This window comes from Rhinopithecus roxellana, chromosome 6 (assembly GCF_007565055.1).
Source record: "Rhinopithecus roxellana isolate Shanxi Qingling chromosome 6, ASM756505v1, whole genome shotgun sequence".
Taxonomy (NCBI): domain Eukaryota; kingdom Metazoa; phylum Chordata; class Mammalia; order Primates; family Cercopithecidae; genus Rhinopithecus; species Rhinopithecus roxellana.
In genome coordinates this window covers 8903495-8922989 of record NC_044554.1, presented here as the reverse complement: position 1 = coordinate 8922989, position 19495 = coordinate 8903495, and the positions used below count along the sequence as shown (strand labels likewise).

At 35.8% G+C, this 19495-nt stretch overlaps 1 pseudogene; it reads right to left on the bottom strand.

Moving 5' to 3' along the window:
• Nucleotides 1–16110: 16110 nt before the first annotated feature.
• The window catches only part of LOC104660439, a 3480-nt pseudogene continuing 95 nt past the window's right edge, over nt 16111–19495 (bottom strand).

Genomic DNA, 19495 nt, shown 5'->3' with positions numbered 1-19495 from the left:
TGGAACCAAGTTGGAAAACACTCTTCAGGATATCATCCAGGAGAACTTCCCCAACCTAGTAGGGCAGGACAACATTCAAATTCAGGAAATACAGAGAACACCACAAAGATACTCCTTGAGAAGAGCAACTCCAAGACACATAATTGCCAGATTCACCAAAGTTGAAATGAAGGAAAAAATCTTAAGGGCAGCCAGAGAGAAAGGTCGGGTTACCCACAAAGGGAAGACCATCAGACTAACAGCAGACCTCTCGGCAGAAACTCTACAAGCCAGAAGAGAGTGGGGGCCAATATTCAACATTCTTAAAGAAAAGAATTTTCAACCCAGAATTTCATATCCAGCCAAACTAAGTTTCATCAGTGAAGGAGAAATAAAATCCTTTACAGATAAGCAAATGCTTAGAGATTTTGTCACCACCAGGCCTGCCTTACAAGAGACCCTGAAGGAAGCCCTAAACATGGAAAGGAACAACCGTTACCAGCCATCGCAAAAACATGCCAAAATGTAAAGACCATCGAGGCTAGGAAGAAACTGCATCAACTAACGAGCAAAATAACCAGTTAATATCATAATGGCAGGATCAAGTTCACATAACAATATTAACCTTAAATGTTAATGGACTAAATGCTCCAATTAAAAGACACAGACTGGCAAACTGGATAAAGAGTCAAGACCCATCAGTCTGCTGTATTCAGGAGACACATCTCACATGCAAAGACAAACATAGTCTCAAAATAAAGGGATGGAGGAAGATCTACCAAGCAAATGGAGAACAAAAAAAAGCAGGGGTTGCAATCCTAGTCTCTGATAAAATAGACTTTAAACCATCAAAGATCAAAAGAGACAAAGAAGGTCATTACATAATGGTAAAGGGATCAAATCAACAGGAAGAGCTAACTCTCCTAAATATATATGCACCCAATACAGGAGCACCCAGATTCATAAAGCAAGTCCTTAGAGACTTACAAAGAGACTTAGACTCCCATACAATAATAATGGGAGACTTCAACACTCCACTGTCAACATTAGACAGATCAACAAGACAGAAAGTTAACAAGGATACCCAGGCATTGAACTCATCTCTGCACCAAGCGGATCTAATAGACATCTATAGAACTCTCCACCCCAAATCAACAGAATATACATTCTTCTCAGCAACACATCGCACTTACTCCAAAATTGACCACATAATTGGAAGTAAAGCACTCCTCAGCAAATGTACAAGAACAGAAATTATAACAAACTGTCTCTCAGACCACAGTGCAATCAAACTAGATCTCAGGACTAAGAAACTCAATCAAAACCGCTCAACTACATGGAAACTGAACAACCTGCTCCTGAATGACTACTGGGTACAAAACGAAATGAAGGCAGAAATAAAGATGTTCTTTGAAACCAATGAGAACAAAGATACAACATACCAGAATCTCTGGGACACATTTAAAGCAGTGTGTACAGGGAAATTTATGGCACTAAATGCCCACAAGAGAAAGCTGGAAAGATCTAAAATGGACACTCTAACATCACAATTAAAAGAACTAGAGAAGCAAGAGCAAACACATTCAAAAGCTAGCAGAAGGCAAGAAATAACTAAGATCAGAGCAGAACTGAGAGATAGAGACACAAAAAACCCTCCAAAAAATCAATGAATCCAGGAGTTGGTTTTTTGAAAAAATCAACAAAATTGACAGACCGCTAGCAAGACTAATAAAGAAGAAAAGAGAGAAGAATCAAATAGATGCAATAAAAAATGATAAAGGGGATATCACCACAGACCCCACAGAAATACAAACTACCATCAGAGAATACTATAAACACCTCTACGCAAATCAGCTAGAAAACCTAGAAAAGGATAATTTCCTGGACACTTACACTCTTCCAAGACTAAACCAGGAAGAAGTTGAATCCCTGAATAGACCAATAGCAGGCTCTGAAATTGAGGCAATAATAACTTACCCACCAAAAAAAGTCCAGGACCAGATGGATTCACAGCTGAATTCTACCAGAGGTACAAGGAGGAGCTGGTACCATTCCTTCTGAAACTATTCCAATCAATAGAAAAAGAGGGAATCCTCCCTAACTCATTTGATGAGGCCAACATCATCCTGATACCAAAGCCTGGCAGAGACACAACAAAAAAAGAGAATTTTAGACCAATATCCCTGATGAACATCAATGCAAAAATCCTCAATAAAATACTGGCAAACCGGATTCAGCAGCACATCAAAAAGCTTATCCACCATGATCAAGTGGGCTTCATCCCTGGGATGCAAGGCTGGTTCAACATTCTCAAATCAATAAACGTAATCCAGCATATAAACAGAACCAAAGACAAAAACCACATGATTATCTCAATAGATGCAGAAAAGACTTTTGACAAAATTCAACAGCCCTTCATGCTAAAAATGCTCAATAAATTTGGTATTGATGGAACATACCTCAAAATAGTAAGAGCTATTCATGACAAACCCACAGCCAATATCATACTGAATGGGCAAAAACTGGAAAAATTCCCTTTGAAAACTGGCACAAGACAGGGATGCCCTCTCTCACCACTCCTATTCAACATAGTGTTGGAAGTTCTGGCTAGGGCAATCAGGCAAGAGAAAGAAATCAAGGGTATCCAGTTAGGAAAAGAAGAAGTCAAATTGTCCCTGTTTGCAGATGACATGATTGTATATTTAGAAAACCCCATTGTCTCAGCCCAAAATCTCCTTAAGCTGATAAGCCACTTCAGCAAAGTCTCAGGATACAAAATTAATGTGCAAAAATCACAAGCATTCTTATACACCAGTAACAGACAAACAGAGAGCCAAATCATGAATGAACTTCCATTCACAATTGCTTCAAAGAGAATAAAATACCTAGGAATCCAACTTACAAGGGATGTAAAGGACCTCTTCAAGGAGAACTACAAACCACTCCTCAGTGAAATAAAAGAGGACACTAACAAATGGAAGAACATACCATGCTCATGGATAGGAAGAATCAATATCGTGAAAATGGCCATACTGCCCAAGGTTATTTATAGATTCAATGCCATCCCCATCAAGCTACCAATGAGTTTCTTCACAGAACTGGAAAAAATGGCTTTAAAGTTCATTTGGAACCAAAAAAGAGCCTGCATTGCCAAGACAATCCTAAGTCAAAAGAACAAAGCTGGAGGCATCACGCTACCTGACTTCAAACTATACTACAAGGCTACAGTAACCAAAACAGCATGGTACTGGTACCAAAACAGAGATATAGACCAATGGAACAGAACAGAGTCCCCAGAAATAATACCACACATCTACAGCCATCTGATCTTTGACAAACCTGAGAGAAACAAGAAATGGGGAAAGGACTCCCTATTTAATAAATGGTGGTGGGAAAATTGGCTAGCCATATGTAGAAAGCTGAAACTGGATCCTTTCCTTACTCCTTATACGAAAATTAATTCAAGATGGATTAGAGACTTAAATGTTAGACCTAATACCATCAAAACCCTAGAAGAAAACCTAGGTAGTACCATTCAGGACATAGGCATGGGCAAGGACTTCATGTCTAAAACACCAAAAGCAACGGCAGCAAAAGCCAAAATTGATAAATGGGATCTCATTAAACTAAAGAGCTTCTGCACAGCAAAAGAAACTACCATCAGAGTGAACAGGCAACCTACAGAATGGGAGAAAATTTTTGCAATCTACTCATCTGACAAAGGGCTAATATCCAGAATCTACAAAGAACTCAAACAAATTTACAAGAAAAAAACAAACAACCTCATCAAAAAGTGGGAAAAGGATATGAACAGACATTTCTCAAAAGAAGACATTCATACAGCCAACAGACACATGAAAAAATGCTCATCATCACTGGCCATCAGAGAAATGCAAATCAAAACCACAATGAGATACCATCTCACACCAGTTAGAATGGCAATCATTAAAAGGTCAGGAAACAACAGGTGCTGGAGAGGATGTGGAGAAATAGGAACACTTTTACACTGTTGGTGGGATTGTAAACTAGTTCAACCATTATGGAAAACAGTATGGCGATTCCTCAAGGATCTAGAACTAGATGTACCATATGACCCAGCCATCCCACTACTGGGTATATACCCAAAGGATTATAAATCATGCTGCTATAAAGACACATGCACACGTATGTTTATTGCGGCACTATTCACAATAGCAAAGACTTGGAATCAACCCAAATGTCCATCTGTGACAGACTGGATTAAGAAAATGTGGCACATATACACCATGGACTATTATGCAGCCATAAAAAAGGATGAGTTTGCATCCTTTGTAGGGACATGGATGCAGCTGGAAACCATCATTCTTAGCAAACTATCACAAGAAGAGAAAACCAAATACCGCATGTTCTCACTCATAGGTGGGAACTGAACAATGAGATCACTTGGACTCGGGAAGGGGAACATTACACATCGGGGCCTATCATGGGGAGGGGAGAGGGGGGAGGGATTGCATTGGGAGTTATACCTGATATAAATGACGAATTGATGGGTGCTGACGAGTTGATGGGTGCAGCACACCAACATGGCACAAGTATACATATGTAACAAACCTGCACGTTATGCACATGTACCCTAGAACTTAAAGTATAATTTAAAAAAAATTAAAAAAAATTAAAAATAAAAAATAAAACACTTAAAAAAAATAGGAGAAAACATAGATGACTTAGAGTTTGTTGAAAATGTTTTAAACATAACACCAAAAGCACAATCTATGAAAAGTTGGACCTCATTAAATTAAAAACTTCCTCTTCTACAAAGACACTATTAAGAGAATAAAAAGATAACTCATAGGCAGAAAGAAAACCTTTGCAGAACAAATATTTAATAAAAGACTGGTATCCAAAACATACAAATATTTTTTTAAAAAATCAACAATAAGAGAATAAACAATCCAATTAAAAAATGTAGAAAAGATCTGCACAGACATCTCACCAAAAATATATACTAATGGCAAATAAGCACATGAAAAGACATTCAACATCATGTGCCATTAAGGAACTGAAATTGAACTGACGATGACCACTATCTACCTATTAAAATAGCTACAATCTAAAACACTGGCAACAACAAACACTGGCAACAGCAAACACTAGCAAGTAGGTGGAGCAGCAGCTCTTATTTATTGCTGTCAACAGTGCACAATACTGCTACATAGAAACACATTTTGACAGTTTCTTATAAAACTAAACGTACTCTTTTCATATGATCTCACAATCATACTCCTTGTTATTTATTTAAATGAGTTCAAAACTTTATGTTCACACAAAGACCTGAAAATTATTGTTTACAGCAGCTTTATTCATAATTGGCAAAACTCAGAAGAAACCCAAATATCCTTCAATAGGTGAACAGATAAACGGTGGTTAAATCACATAATGAAATATTGTCAGTGATAAAAAGAAATGTGCTATGTGTATTGCTACAAGAAAGAAGCCAATCTAAAAATGCTACCTACTGTATGTCTGCAAATGTGTACGGCATTCAGGTACAGGCAACTACAAAGACATGAAAAGATTAGTGGCTAGCAGGAGTTCTGGCTGGGGAGAGTGAGAGGCATGAGTAGGTGATTTCTAGGGCAATGATACTCTTCCGCATGAGACAGTAATAATGAACAAATGTCATTACACACTTGTCAAAACCTGTAGAATGTGTAACACAAAAATGATACCTCATGTAAACTATGAACTTTAGCTAATAACAAGGTATGTATATTTACTCATTAATTGTAACAAACATATCACACTAATGAAAAAATATTAATAATATAAGAAACTTTGTGTGTTGGGGGGAGAGAAGTGAGGTTATATGAGAACTATTTATATATTTTGTTAAATTCTTCTGTAAACTTTAAATATATTGTCTATTAATTAAAAGAATTAATTTGAAGTTAAGAATGGCTCATATAAAATGAAGATTATATTGTACCATTAATTTAGGAATAAAATGAACTTTATTCTCTGCATATGATATCAAAAAAGTACAATGATATCCTCAACGAAGAGGTTAAACAGGTTATGAGGTATAGATTGAAACCAACTTAGTAAATAGTAAAATAGGCGAGAAAGTTACTCAGTACTCAGAATGAAGCACAAATGTATGAAGAGATGTAAGAGCTAAAGGGTAGAATATTAAAGATCATTCTATGCTTAGTTATATTCACATATAGAGAGTATCAATAATATAGAAGTGAGATATTGTTGCCAAGATAATGGTAGGCATTTTCTAAGATGGAGGCTCTGATTACTGATAGTGGAGGATCATACCAAAAATGAGAGAAAGATAAAACAGAGGAGCTACACTGAAATAAACTGAAAGCAAGATCACATTAGCAAGAATCAATGCCAAAGATAACTGAATAATTTTTAAAAGATTGAGAGATAATAAATTATAGTCAGCCTAAACATTCTATAACTAAAATGGTCACTTACGGTTCCAGGATGAATTAGTGATATTTTAAAAGATACAAGAAAATGGCCGGTTGAGGTGACTCACGCCTGTAATCCCAGCACTTTGGGAGGCCAAGGCAGGCAGATCATGAGGTAATGGAGAACATCCTGTCTAACACGATGAAACCCTGTCTCTACTAAAAATACAAAAAAAAAAAAAAATTAGCCAGGTGTGGGGGCGAGCGCCTGTAGTCCCAGCCACTTGGGAGGCTGAGGCAGGAGAATGGTGTGAACCCAGGAGGCGGAGCTTGCAGTGAGCCGAGATCGCGCCACTGCACTCCAGCCTGGGCGACAGAGCGAGACTCCGTCTCAAAATAAATACATTAATTAAATTAAATTTAAAAAAGATACAAGGAATGAATTAACTACTCAGAATCTTCTGCTGCTAGAATTAAACACAATGGTTCAATAAAAACAAATTAAACTAGTAAAACTAAATAAGATTCACCATGACTTAATTTGAGGGAACGAGTTGTTAAAAAATGAGAAACCTAAACTTCCGAAACTGTTGACATGAAAAACCAGACTGGTGGTATCAGAGGTCAAAGACGTTGACTACACTTAGACTTTGTCATGTCAAGGAAACATGTTAAAAATGTAACTAGAATTACTAAAAAGTAAAAATAAAATTTTAGCCAATGCACAAATAACAGGAAAAACCAAAGAGCATAACTGATCAAATAGAAATCAAAAAAGAGAAAGAAAAAAGACACAAAGAAAAGGCATTTTAAAAATCACAGAATAAGAGACCGGGAATAAGTGTAAATATACCCATAAACATAGTAAGTGTGGTAGATTACATTATTGCTCAAAATATTTTCTTCCCCTTCCCACTGACATTGGCCTTGGCCATATTATTTGATGAATAACACAAAGGATTAAATTGTCAAGTCAAACTCAGATAAGTCAAACATCTTATCCAATATTAAGTTCTACTAGTAATTTCAAAGATGCAAACATTAAAGGGGCTCAGGTAAAGCAGAGAGAAGTCAAGGACATGCTGAGCAGCTCCCTAGGTGCTTCCTTCCCCTATCAGACATGTGTTCCTGGTCAAGAATACGTAAGTCTCTAAACGAGGTACATAAGTTATTACTCCAGACATCAGGGAGTATTTTGTTTATGAAACATCTCCCACTTATCACTAGCTGGTTATTATGTTTTCCAGGGATATTTTCCTCCTAAATCTATAGATTCTGGTTTTATTTTCTATAAACCATCCTTAACGAAGGACATCCCATTACAAACTTTCCCTAGATAAGGACTCCACTCCTAGTAAATATTGTCCATGTATTTACCCAGAGGTCTAGTTATGATGTTGTCAAGGAGATATGACTGGGTACCTCCACTTGGTAAACAGAGTAATTAATCACAGACTAGACGTTTTAGCACCTTCCTTAATATTTATGCTATTTTTTGTGAGATTATATTTTCCTATTTCACTGAATTCAGAACTGTCAATGTGCCTTGCTTTGGCCAATAAAATGGGGATGAAAGTGAAGCATATCTGAGCAAAGTTTAAAGACCCAGCTTGTGATATGCTTTTTTTCCACTCTGCTAAGAATATAGCAATGTCCCAGGTAAAGGTTACTCTACCTTCCTTGGTCTCAAGTGAAAAAGACATGACAGACACTTAAGAGTGTGCGAGAATTTAACTCTGCTCTAAGTCACTGAGCAGGTTGTTTGTCACTGCATCTGATTAGAAAGAGTGAACCAGAGAAAAATCTTAGCATGCTGGAGCCTATGGGGGAAGACTGAGAGAAAGCCTTCTTGGTCACAAAACTCCAAAAATATTATTTTATCTCATGTAATGTTAAATTTTTTCTGAATTATGCTATAATGCATCTTGGTTATACTCAGAATGTCATCAAACTAGTATATTGATAGTATCATAAAGATAATAGTATAGCCTGAAAATGATTTGTTGGGCAATAAATATTTATTATAAAGCCATTATTATTTTAATAAGATGATTAATACCAAATATTTAAGCTCTTGCATGTGAATCTATAAAAATCCATAGAAACAAATCAATATGTATTAAAACTGATAAAATTCCCATAAACACAAAAAGATGGCTCTTGAATGTTCAATCCATTTATTTTTTCTTTACTTATATAACCTTATTTTTAAAGTTTGATGGTATAATTTCTATTTCTATTTCATTTATAATGGAAGTTTTAAGATATTTTAGAAATAACTATGTTTTAGATGTATTAATTTTAAATATATATTTAAAACATATAGATTAAATATACATACATTTAGATTTATAGATTTTAAAATATATATTTTGTTATATTAATAGAGTAGTATGATATATAGTTAAATATTATATTTATATACACATTTATTTCAAGTTTTATTTTAGACACAGGGGGTACATGTGCAGGTTTGTTGCATAGTTATATTGTACCCAGGTAGCGAGTATAGTCCCCAATACACAGTTTTTTGATCCATTCCCCCCTGCATTCCTCTCCTCTCTAGTAGTCCACAGTGTCCATTGTTCTCATGTTTATGTCCATGTCCATGGGTGCTCAATGTATAGCTCCCACTTAAAAGTCAGAAGATGTGGTGTTTGATTTTCTGTTCCTGCATTAATTAGCTTAGGATTATGGCCTCCAGTTGCATCCATGTTGCTGAACAGGTTGTAATTTCACTCTCTTTTTTTTTTTTTTTTTGTTTGCATAGTATGCTATGGTATAAATGTACACATTTACTTTACCCAGTCCTCTATTGATGGGCACCTAGGTTGATTCCATGTCTTTGCTATGGTGAATAGTGTGGTGATAAACATATGAATGTATGTGTCTTTTTAGTACAAATACCTATTTCCCTTTGGGTATATACACAGTGATGGGATTGCTGGATTGAATGGGAACTCTGAATGGTAGTTCTTTGAGAAATCTCCAAAGTGCTTTCCACAGTCCTGAACTAATTTACATTCCCACCAACAGTGTATAGGTGTTCCCTTTTCTTTGCAGCTTTGCCAGTATCTGTTGCTTTTTGATGTTTTAATAATAGTCATTCTGACTGGTGTGAAATGTTGTCTTGTGGTTTTGATTTGCATTTCTCTAATGATTAGGGAAGATAAAGATGTTTTCAACAGTGTTTGCCATTTATTTTCTCTTTTTTAAAATTACACTTTAAGTTCTGGGTTACATGAGCAGAACGTGCAGTTTTGTTACACAGGTATACACGTGCCATGGTGGTTTGCTGCACCCATCAACCCGTCACCTACATTAAGTACTTCTCCTAATGTTATCGCTCCCCTAGCCCCCCACCCCTCGACTATGTCTTCTTTTGAGAAGTGTCTGTTCATGTCCTTTGTCCATTTTTTAATGGGGTTATTTGTTTTCTGTTTGTTCATTTATTAAGTTTCTTATAGATTCTGAATGTTATATATACCTTTGTCAGATGCATAGTAAATACTTTCTGCCATTCTCCAGGTTTTCTGTTTACTTTGATGGTATCTTTTCCTGTGTAGAAGCTCCTTAGTTTAATTATCCCCTACTTGTCAAATTTTGCTTTTGGAGACTTAGCCAATTTTTTTTTTTTTTTTCCCAAGTCCATATTAATAGTAGCGTTTCCTAGGCTTTCTTCTAGGACATTTATAGTTTGAGGTCTTATATTTAAATATTCAATCCATCTTGAATTAACACTTCTATATGGTGAAAGGTGAGGGCCCAGTTTCATTCTTCTGCATATGACTAGCCAGCTATCCCAGCACCATTTATTGAATAGAGAATCCTTGCCCCTTTGCTTGTTTTTGTTAGCCTTATCAAAGATCAGATGTTTACAAGTGTGAAGATTTATTTCTGAGTTTCTTATTCTGTTTCATTAGTCTATGGGTCTGTTTTTGTACCAGTACTGTGCTGTTTTGGTTACTATTGCCTTATAATAAAGTTTGAAGTTGGGTATTGTGATGCCTCCAGCTTTGTTCTTTTTGCTTAGAATTGCTTTGACTATTTGAGCTCTAAGTCCCATATGAAACTTAGAATAACTTTTTTCTAATTCTGTCAAGAATGACATTGGTAGTTTGATAAAAGTAGTGTTGCATCTGTAAACTGCTTTGGGCAGTATGGCTACTTTAATAATGTTGATTCTTCCAATACATGAGTCATGCTATGTTTTTCTACTTATTTGAGTCAACTCTGATTTCTTTCAGCAGCGTTTTTTAGTTCTCCTTGTAGAGATCTTTCACCTCCTTGGGTGGCTATATTCCTAGGTATTTCATTTTCTTTGTTGTTATTGTCAATGGGATTGTGTTTTTGACTTGCCTCTCATCCTGGGCATTATTGGTATATAGAAATGCTACTGATTTTTGTACATTAATTTGTATCCTGAAACCTTACTAAAATTGTTTATCAGCTCTAGGAGTCTGTTGGTAGATAATTTAGGGTTTTATAGGTATAGAATTATATTATCAGTGAACAGACATAGTTTGATTGTTTCTTTTCTCTTTGGATGCTTTTTATTTCTTCCTTTTGCCTGACTGCCCTGGCTAGGACTCCCAGTACTATGTTGAATAAGAGTGGTGAAAGTGGGTATCCTTTCTTGTTCCAGTTCTCAAAGGGAACTTTTGCCTGTTTAGCATGATGTTGGCTATGGGTTTGTCATAGATGGCTCATTATTTTGAGGTATATTCCTTTGATGCCTTGATTTTTGAAGGTTTTCATTATGAAGAAATGTTGGATTTTATTGGAAGCTTTTTCTGCATCTATTGAGTGATCATATGGTTTTATTTTTAATTCTGTTTAAGGGGTTAATCACAATTATTGATTTGTGTATGGAACCAGCCTTCCATCCCACAAATAAAGCCTAGTTAATCATGGTATATTAACTTTTTGATGTGCTGCTATATTCAATTTGCTAGTATTTTATTCAGGATTTTTGCATCTATGTTCATCAGGGATATTGACATGAAGTTTTCTTTTTTGTGTTGTGTCTCTGCCAGATTTTGGTATGTGGCTGATGCTAGTCTCATAGAATGAGTTAAGGAGGAGCCCCTCCTCCTCAACTTTTTTGGAATAGGTTCAGTAGGATTGGGTACCAGTTCTTATTTGTACATCTGATAAAATTCAGCTATGAATCCATCTGGTCCAGGGAATTTTTGTTGTTGTTGTTGGTAGGTGTTTTATTACAGAATCAATTTCAGAGCTCGATATTGGTCTATTCAGGGTTTCAACCTCTTATTGATTCAATATGGGGAGACTGTGTGTTTCCAGGAATTTATCCATTTCCTCTATATTTTCTAATTTGCATGCACAGAGTTGTTCATAGTATTTTCTGAGCATCTTTGTATTTATGTGGGATCAGTTGTAACATTATGTTTATAATTTCTGATTTACTTATTTTTATTTTCTCTTTTTTCTTTATTAATCTAGCTAGCAGTCTATCAATCTTGTTTTTGCAAAGAACAAACTATTGGTTTCATTGATTTTTTAATGGATTTCTGCATCTCAATTTCATTGAGTTCTTCTAAAATTCTAGTTATTTATTTTCTTCTGCTAGTATTGGGGTTGTTTTATTCTTTTCATTCTAATTCTTTTGTTTTGTTTTGTTTTGTTTTTTGAGACAGAGTCTCGCTCTGTCACCCAGGCTGGAGTGCAGTGGCCTGATCTCAGCTCACTGCAAGCTCCGCCTCCCGGGTTCACGCCATTCTCCTGCCTCAGCCTCCTGAGTAGCTGGGACTACAGGCGCCCACCACCTCACTCAGCTAGTTTTTTGTATTTTTTAGTAGAGACGGGGTTTCACCGTGTTAGCCAGGATGGTCTCGATCTCCTGACCTCGTGATCCACCCGTCTAGGCCTCCCAAAGTGCTGAGATTACAGGTTTGAGCCACCACGCCCGGCCTCTAATTCTTTTAAGTGCAAAGTTAGATTGTTTATTTGAGATCTTTCTAACTTCTTGATAAAGGGTTTTATGCTATAAACTTTGCTCTTAACACCACGTTAGCTACATCTCAGATTTGTGTAAGTCATGTCTGCATTTTCATTAATTTCAGTTTTTAAGCTTCTACCTTAATTTTGAGTTTACCCATGAGTTATTCAGGAGCAGGTTGTTTGATTTCCATAAATGTGTGCAGTTTTGAGAGTTCTTCTTGAAACTGATTTCTATTTTAATTGCACTGTGGTTCAAGAGTATACTTGGTATGATTTTAGTTTTTCTGAATCTATTGATACTTGCTTTTTGACCAATCAATATATTCTATGCACCAATGAGAAGGATGTATATTCTGTGATTATTGGGTGGTCTGTAGGTGTCTATTAGGTCCAATTGATCAAGTGTTGAGTTTAAGTCTAGAATTTCTTTTAAACTTATTTCTTTGCTTTGGAGACAAATGGGCACCAACAGTGAACACCTATTCTTTCATACTAAACTCTTTGGTTTTCCACGGGAAGTGTTCTGATGTATCTATTCAAGTTGAAAGGAGATCTTTTTGATTTCTTATATGAAATCTTGACTCTACATGACCACTCTCATGAAAAGGATGGGCCTTGACATGTATTTATATTACAGATGTAATTTGTTTCCAAAATCTAACCATCTTCTTTAAGGCAAGTTTATGCTACCATCGCAAGAATACGACTATGTGTAGAAAATAATTGCAAAAATGAAAATGGAGTTTTTCCTCTTAAAATTAAGCTTGAGTTAACTTAGCCATAAAAAAAAACAAAATACTATTATCTAAGAATAAAAGCTTTTTTTCATACATAATTATATGAAAAAAGAGTTGGTGTCTATTCTTCACAATTATCAATAAGTGAGGCCTATATTATTTTTCTGATTTGTCTGCTTTCTTTAAATGATGGCATCTACCTTATAGCCCAGACAGCTTTTCCAGCTGCAGCTGTCACATCTGCCTTATAGCCAGAAGGAAGAAAAGACAGAAGAAGGACATTTCTCCTCCTTTTAAGTATATTTCCTGGAAGTTAAATGCACCTTTTCTTCTGTTTATATACCATTGATCATAACAAATAGAAAATCTAGTTGCAAGGGAGGCTGGAAATACAGATTCTATACTGTGTAACCACACATACAGCTATGCTTAGGGAGATCAATTGCTGAATAAAAAGAAAAGAATATGTGAAGAGAAAACACTGGCTCATTTGACTTTGAGAATTTGGACCATTTCTTTGTCCAAATAATCTCACCAGAAAAAAAATCTACTAAAATTATTTTGAATGTTAAAAGAGACATAAATTTATAGCACTTTTTTGATACTGTTAAGTCCCATATGGCTTTAATTTTACAATTAATTTGTAATGAGTATGTCTTATTGACATCTCAGTGTCTATTGGTATATTCAATAGTAAACAAGTTAAGAAAATGTCTTCTTTACTTACCGTGCATTCAATAATAATGAATACATTTTCAACATTATTCACAAATTGCAGTAACTTAATGATGAATTATCATAACACATTCCTTACCTTGGCTAATGTTTACCAAACTTTTCTTTCAAACTTGTGCAATTTAGGATATTATTAGTTCTGGTAACAAACATAAAGTGATGAAGGGATTCAAACCACACAGAAATGTCAGCAATAACTAAAATACTATCATTATTACAGTGCCACAATATCTCCTGGTGCCTATACAAGTATCCCAGGTTGCCTAGTTAATAAACTTGCTCATCTTTTATGGTGTCAGAATTCAGTAAAATATTTCTTTTCACCCCAAAAATTATCACGTTTTAATAAACACATTTAGACGTGTCTGGCTTCATAGTGTGCCATGTCTCATCTCTCGCTTTTTAGCTGTGCACACCCATGAAGACTTGGCATGCTACCAAAGTGGCCTGGAAAACCTTCTGAGAACCACTAGCACCAAAAACATACAATCTCATCTGTTCTTGTGGCTAAATTTGAAAGTGGTAATACTCTATAGTCATATTTTTGGTTTTTCAATATGAATGTATTTTTTATTATTCTTATTTTTTAAATTATTTACCATCTCTCTTATTATATAAGCAGTTAGCCTGTTAGTATGTTTATACATATTTTAATTTGATTGTATAAGACGTGTGGCATACCTGGTGCTATATCACATATTACATGTATGAAGCAGACACTGATAGAACTCTGATTAAGCCTTTGCATGCTGCCATTTCTATGTCTACCTGAAGGCTTCTGAATCCTATTATCTGCGTTTCTACTTCTCAGATTTTTGTTTGTTTGTTTGTTTTGTTTTGTTTTTTCTGAAGCGATGGAAGACTAATCTATCCCAGCATACAAAAGACCAGGAGTCCTGTATCCCCTGGAAACAGTCTTTAACTGGTGATCAATGGTAATGTCTCAGCTCTCTTGATCTTTTGTTGGGATAATTTTGAAGCACGTGTGTTATACCGTCCTCCAGTGTTTCCCTGTAAGAATGAACTCCAGTCACCCATGTTGATTGCTGGCTAGGTCACTCACACAGTATTGGCTGCCACGCTTTCCCTGTGTCATTTTCTTCCTTTTCCCAGAAACTCTGAAAAAAAAAATGCTGCTTACATTTGTAAGTTTTACTCGAAATTTTCTCCTTAGTTTGAGGAAACCACATTAAGCCAATATGATAAATGTCTCCCTGAATTTTCCTTTGCATATATAATTTTCCTTTCTTTGTCTTAATATAATATCTCACATTCTCCTGTTTGAATTGTTTTGGTAACTTCTCACCTGATCTCAACTGTGATTCACAGTTGCTGGTTTTCTTCCTAAATCCCAAGGTTGAGCTTGACTCAAACCTATTAAAAAATTTTCATTGCCTACTCTCTAATGGTCCAATATGCAAAAGCTTCCAAAATTTTGCCTGGATATTTGCTTTCAACCTTGCTTTTCCCTTTATCACCCAACTCTACTCTAGTGAGAGCAGAGAGGTGGCTGCCTGTAAACATAGCATCCCATGCTCTCTCAAGCTTCACTACTTCTACTCAAGCTGGTTCCTCTGCCTAAAACTGTGTTGTTCAATATAGTAACCATTCAATTTTAATTAAATAAGCTTTAGAATTCAGTTTTAAAGTTTCAAGTTTTTAATAGTCACAAGTGGCTCATGGCTATTCTATCAGACACTACAGATAAATAACATTTCTCTCATAGCAGAAAGTTCTATCAGACACCACTGGTCTGGAGCAACCTTGCTTTTATATTTAAAGTCTAAAATATTTCTTTTTTCCCTTCTCAGTTGCGTCTCAAAAGCTAACATTTTTGTGAGAAATTCTCCCAAAGTAGAATTCACTTTGTCATATGACTTTACTGATTTATTTGTTTCATTCAATCACATGGCAGATGTCATGTATTTTACTTAAGAATATTTGTGCATATAAACCTGTCCCCACTTAGGCAGATACCTTAAACACAGGATTAGTGCATTCTCATCTTGGTATTTCTAGAGACACTTAACACAGTGCTTTACTTATCAACAACTACTTTTTTAATTATTGTGAACCCATCAAATCAATCTAAACTCTCTAGAAATTATATATAAAGGTTTCTTTCAAACTACTTCTTTCCAAATTCTGTATTTTTGCCATCACTATTTAGAATCTAGTCTTGTCTGTTAAGTTTTGAAAGCCTATCTAATTTTTTTTTTCCAGTTTTTCCAGTAATTTTCCAACAATAACTTTTGTTGAGACCCCATCAGCTGCAAAATCTGTTCCTGGCATTAAGCTCCTTCTTGCTTTGCCATCTGGTCTTTTTTAGCGGTTCCATGAACACTTTCTTCTCCTCCATGGTCTGGAATTGGCCACAGCCAAACCTGGAAACAGTGTTGATGAACTTAAGGTCAGTCTTCTCCAGAGCAGGATGCTTGGTCTGCACCATCAAAGGCTTGCGGAGGTGAGCACTCACTTCTTGATTCCCACCACACAGCCTTTCAGCATGACAAAGTCATTGGTCCCTTCATTATAGTGGACAAAGCTACCCAGAGGGTTGATGACCTTGTCAGACAAGTCGTCATCAGTGGAGGCATTGTTATTTATCCATTTTTCATCCTTCATAAGGTAGCCCTGGCCAATTTTATAGATCTTGCTATTCTCGTGCAATGATGGTAGCCTTTCTGCCCAGCACATGCCACAGAGAAGGCCACACAGACAGGATGCCATGTCCCAGTACAAGCAGCCTTACACAGCCTTTGGTGGGTCTTATGGGGCAGCTTCTTTGTGTGCCAATGACTGGTGACCCCTTTTGTAGCTTTTGCACTTGGTCACCTCAATGACATCAATTACCCTGTCCTTCCCAAACAATTGGTTCACAGGTACCTGCTGCTCTAGCCTCTCCCGGGCCCAGTCCAGTTTCTCAGCCACAGTGCCTCAGTTCGCCTGGATCTCCATCAGGGGTGCCTTCTTCTGGCACAGAGGAAGTAGGCACATCTGAGTATGGGCAATGACAGAGATGACTTGGCAGTACATTTTCATGCTGTTGAATTCCTTCTCCAGCTGCTTGTTGCCGTCCTCATTCTGCCATTTCTTACAGTAGTTGGTAAAGGTCATCTTTATAGATTATGCCAGTCCTTATAGAAGCACCTTTGCACTCACTGCTGATGTGCTCAGCAAAGACAGTCTTGAAGGTCTGGAGGCCTTGAGGGGTTTGCATATAGCCACAATGCCCACAACTACCATAGGCAGTGTCTCCACAATGGTCACAGCCTCTACCACTTCCTTCTTGTTCACCTTGGATCCTGGGCTGTCAGCTTCTCACATGATGTAAGCCATGCCAGCCTTGTATCCCAGGAAGTCTGTGACGTGGAATGGCTTGGAAGGTTCATCCTTAGGGAAGCTCTTCACCTTCCCATGAAGCCTGCTGCTGTGCTTCCAAGGCAGGAAGCCTAGAGACCTGTGCCAGGGAACAGTGAACTTCCAGTGAGACAGCACACTGTCACATCCTGCTGGCCATAATTGTAAATCATAATTGTATCATCTGTCTCGATTAATTTTGTCAATTGTAGATATAACTGACAAAATACAAATATATGGTTTATTTTATTTCTCAGAGCACTAATTTTTTATTGCTCTCCTGGCATCTAAATATACTGACATAAGCTTCCGGTTGCTTTTTGGGATTATAAAATCCTAGAAAATAGATGCCATATCTATCTAATTAAATTTGCCTATATTCTTGCATAGAATTTTGCTTATTGATTGCTTCATTTTGATGTTTGTTGCCACTTGCAGTACCTATTTGCAGAGAAAATCCATACATGCAAGTGGATCTGGGAGGCTTAGCTCGCTCTTCAATATTAGAACTATATTCTGGTTGAACTACTCTTCCATTTATTTAACTAAACATTAATAGAAATTTTGAATCAAGTTGGCCAAAAGTAACCCTAGATTCTTTCACTGGAGATTTAAATCTTCCTTGATGTGATTCACAGACATTCTTTATGTATTGCTTCTTAACCTGTTGCATACCTAAATAACAGTACTATTATCTTTCTCAAATTTTATGATTTTCTATGTATGGATTATAAGGAGGACTCACTAAGCTGATGTTTATTTTTGCAGAGAGATCATCTGGACTCTAAATGATCACCAAATTCTCTTAAAAATTCTTTCAAACTATGAAAGAATATAGTTTAAAGGAACCCAAGATAATCTTTTATAAATGTGTTTATTAATTCAGGCCACATATTTTGAATACATTTTAACTTTGAGGTATCAAACAATAGTTTCATTTTCTTCTGAATAAAGATACCTAAAAACCACAGTCAAATATATGATAAGCTTTTATTTCTAAAGTGTTTGCTGAACTATGACACTCAAGAGTATACCACATTTTCTTAATTAGGGTGAATAAACAAAGTTTGAACATAAATAATTTCCAAATATTGACACCCATTGTTACATTTCTCAAATTCAAAACAAAAGTATGTCAGGAATTAAAGTTCAATAAATAATATCTAATCATTAGTTATTGAATGTTTAAAATCATATGATTCCACACATTTTGTTATTCATGTCTACTAACTTTAGATTTTTAAAGTTTAAAATAGAAAATGTAATCTTACTTTCTTTAAGCTTTAATTAAGGACAGAATATTCAGAAGTGTCTAACACCTGCTTTATAATAAGTACCGCATTATTTCAAATGCCAGATGGACCAATTAAAATATTCTTTCAGATGATGTAAAATCTTATGATGTAGGTTGTTTTTTTAATCCAAATTTAAATATGCACTATAAGAATGTAAAATTATCTAAGTACATGTTAACGAAATAACTTCATTTTTACCATGAAGGGAATGCAAAGGACTAAGTCTTTTTTTTTTTTTTCCACTCCTCTATGATGACCTCTCCATTCTTATCTTTTAATTTCACTAATGCTTTACTACCTGAGTTCTTGTTTCCCCGTGATTATTACTGCTAGAAACAGCTAATATTTTACATGGAAAATGAACACCCTAAAACAAAGAGAATTACAGGCTTTTAATCTACAATTAACCAGAAATTAAAATTGATTAAAGATAAAAGGTATAGAGAAATACAGACAAAAATTTGTGTATACTTTATAAAAGCTATAACTTCAGCCAGCTCATATGTTTATACTAACTAATTAGTTATCATTCATTTCATTCATGTAGTAGGAACCCTATTAGTAGTTCCCATCAAGATCATCCATCTAGTACATATTTTCCACACCCCGAAGGTGTAAGTTTGGTGGAACTTCCTCAAAAGCATTATTCACAGTTCCTAACACCTTTTTTATACCCATTATTTGTAAATAGCTGATTATGCATAAAGTGATTGGGCTCCCTATATCTGCTCACTGATTCAGAAAATAATTTCACAATTTTATTATAATCAGGCAAAGATAATAGCTTTATCCTCTGTTTTGGTGATTTGTTTATATCTAGTTCATAACATTTAGTGCCTTCCTTTCCATTTTCTTGTTATACACCTTTCTTCTCCAATAACCTCTAAAATCCTCTGGGGTTGAGGCCTGGTGTCATCCATCTTGTATCTCTAATGCCTGGCACCATGCCTAGAACACTAAATGTTTCCAAGCATGTGGCTGTGGGCTATGGCATATGTGGCTCTTAGTCTCATCAGTATGT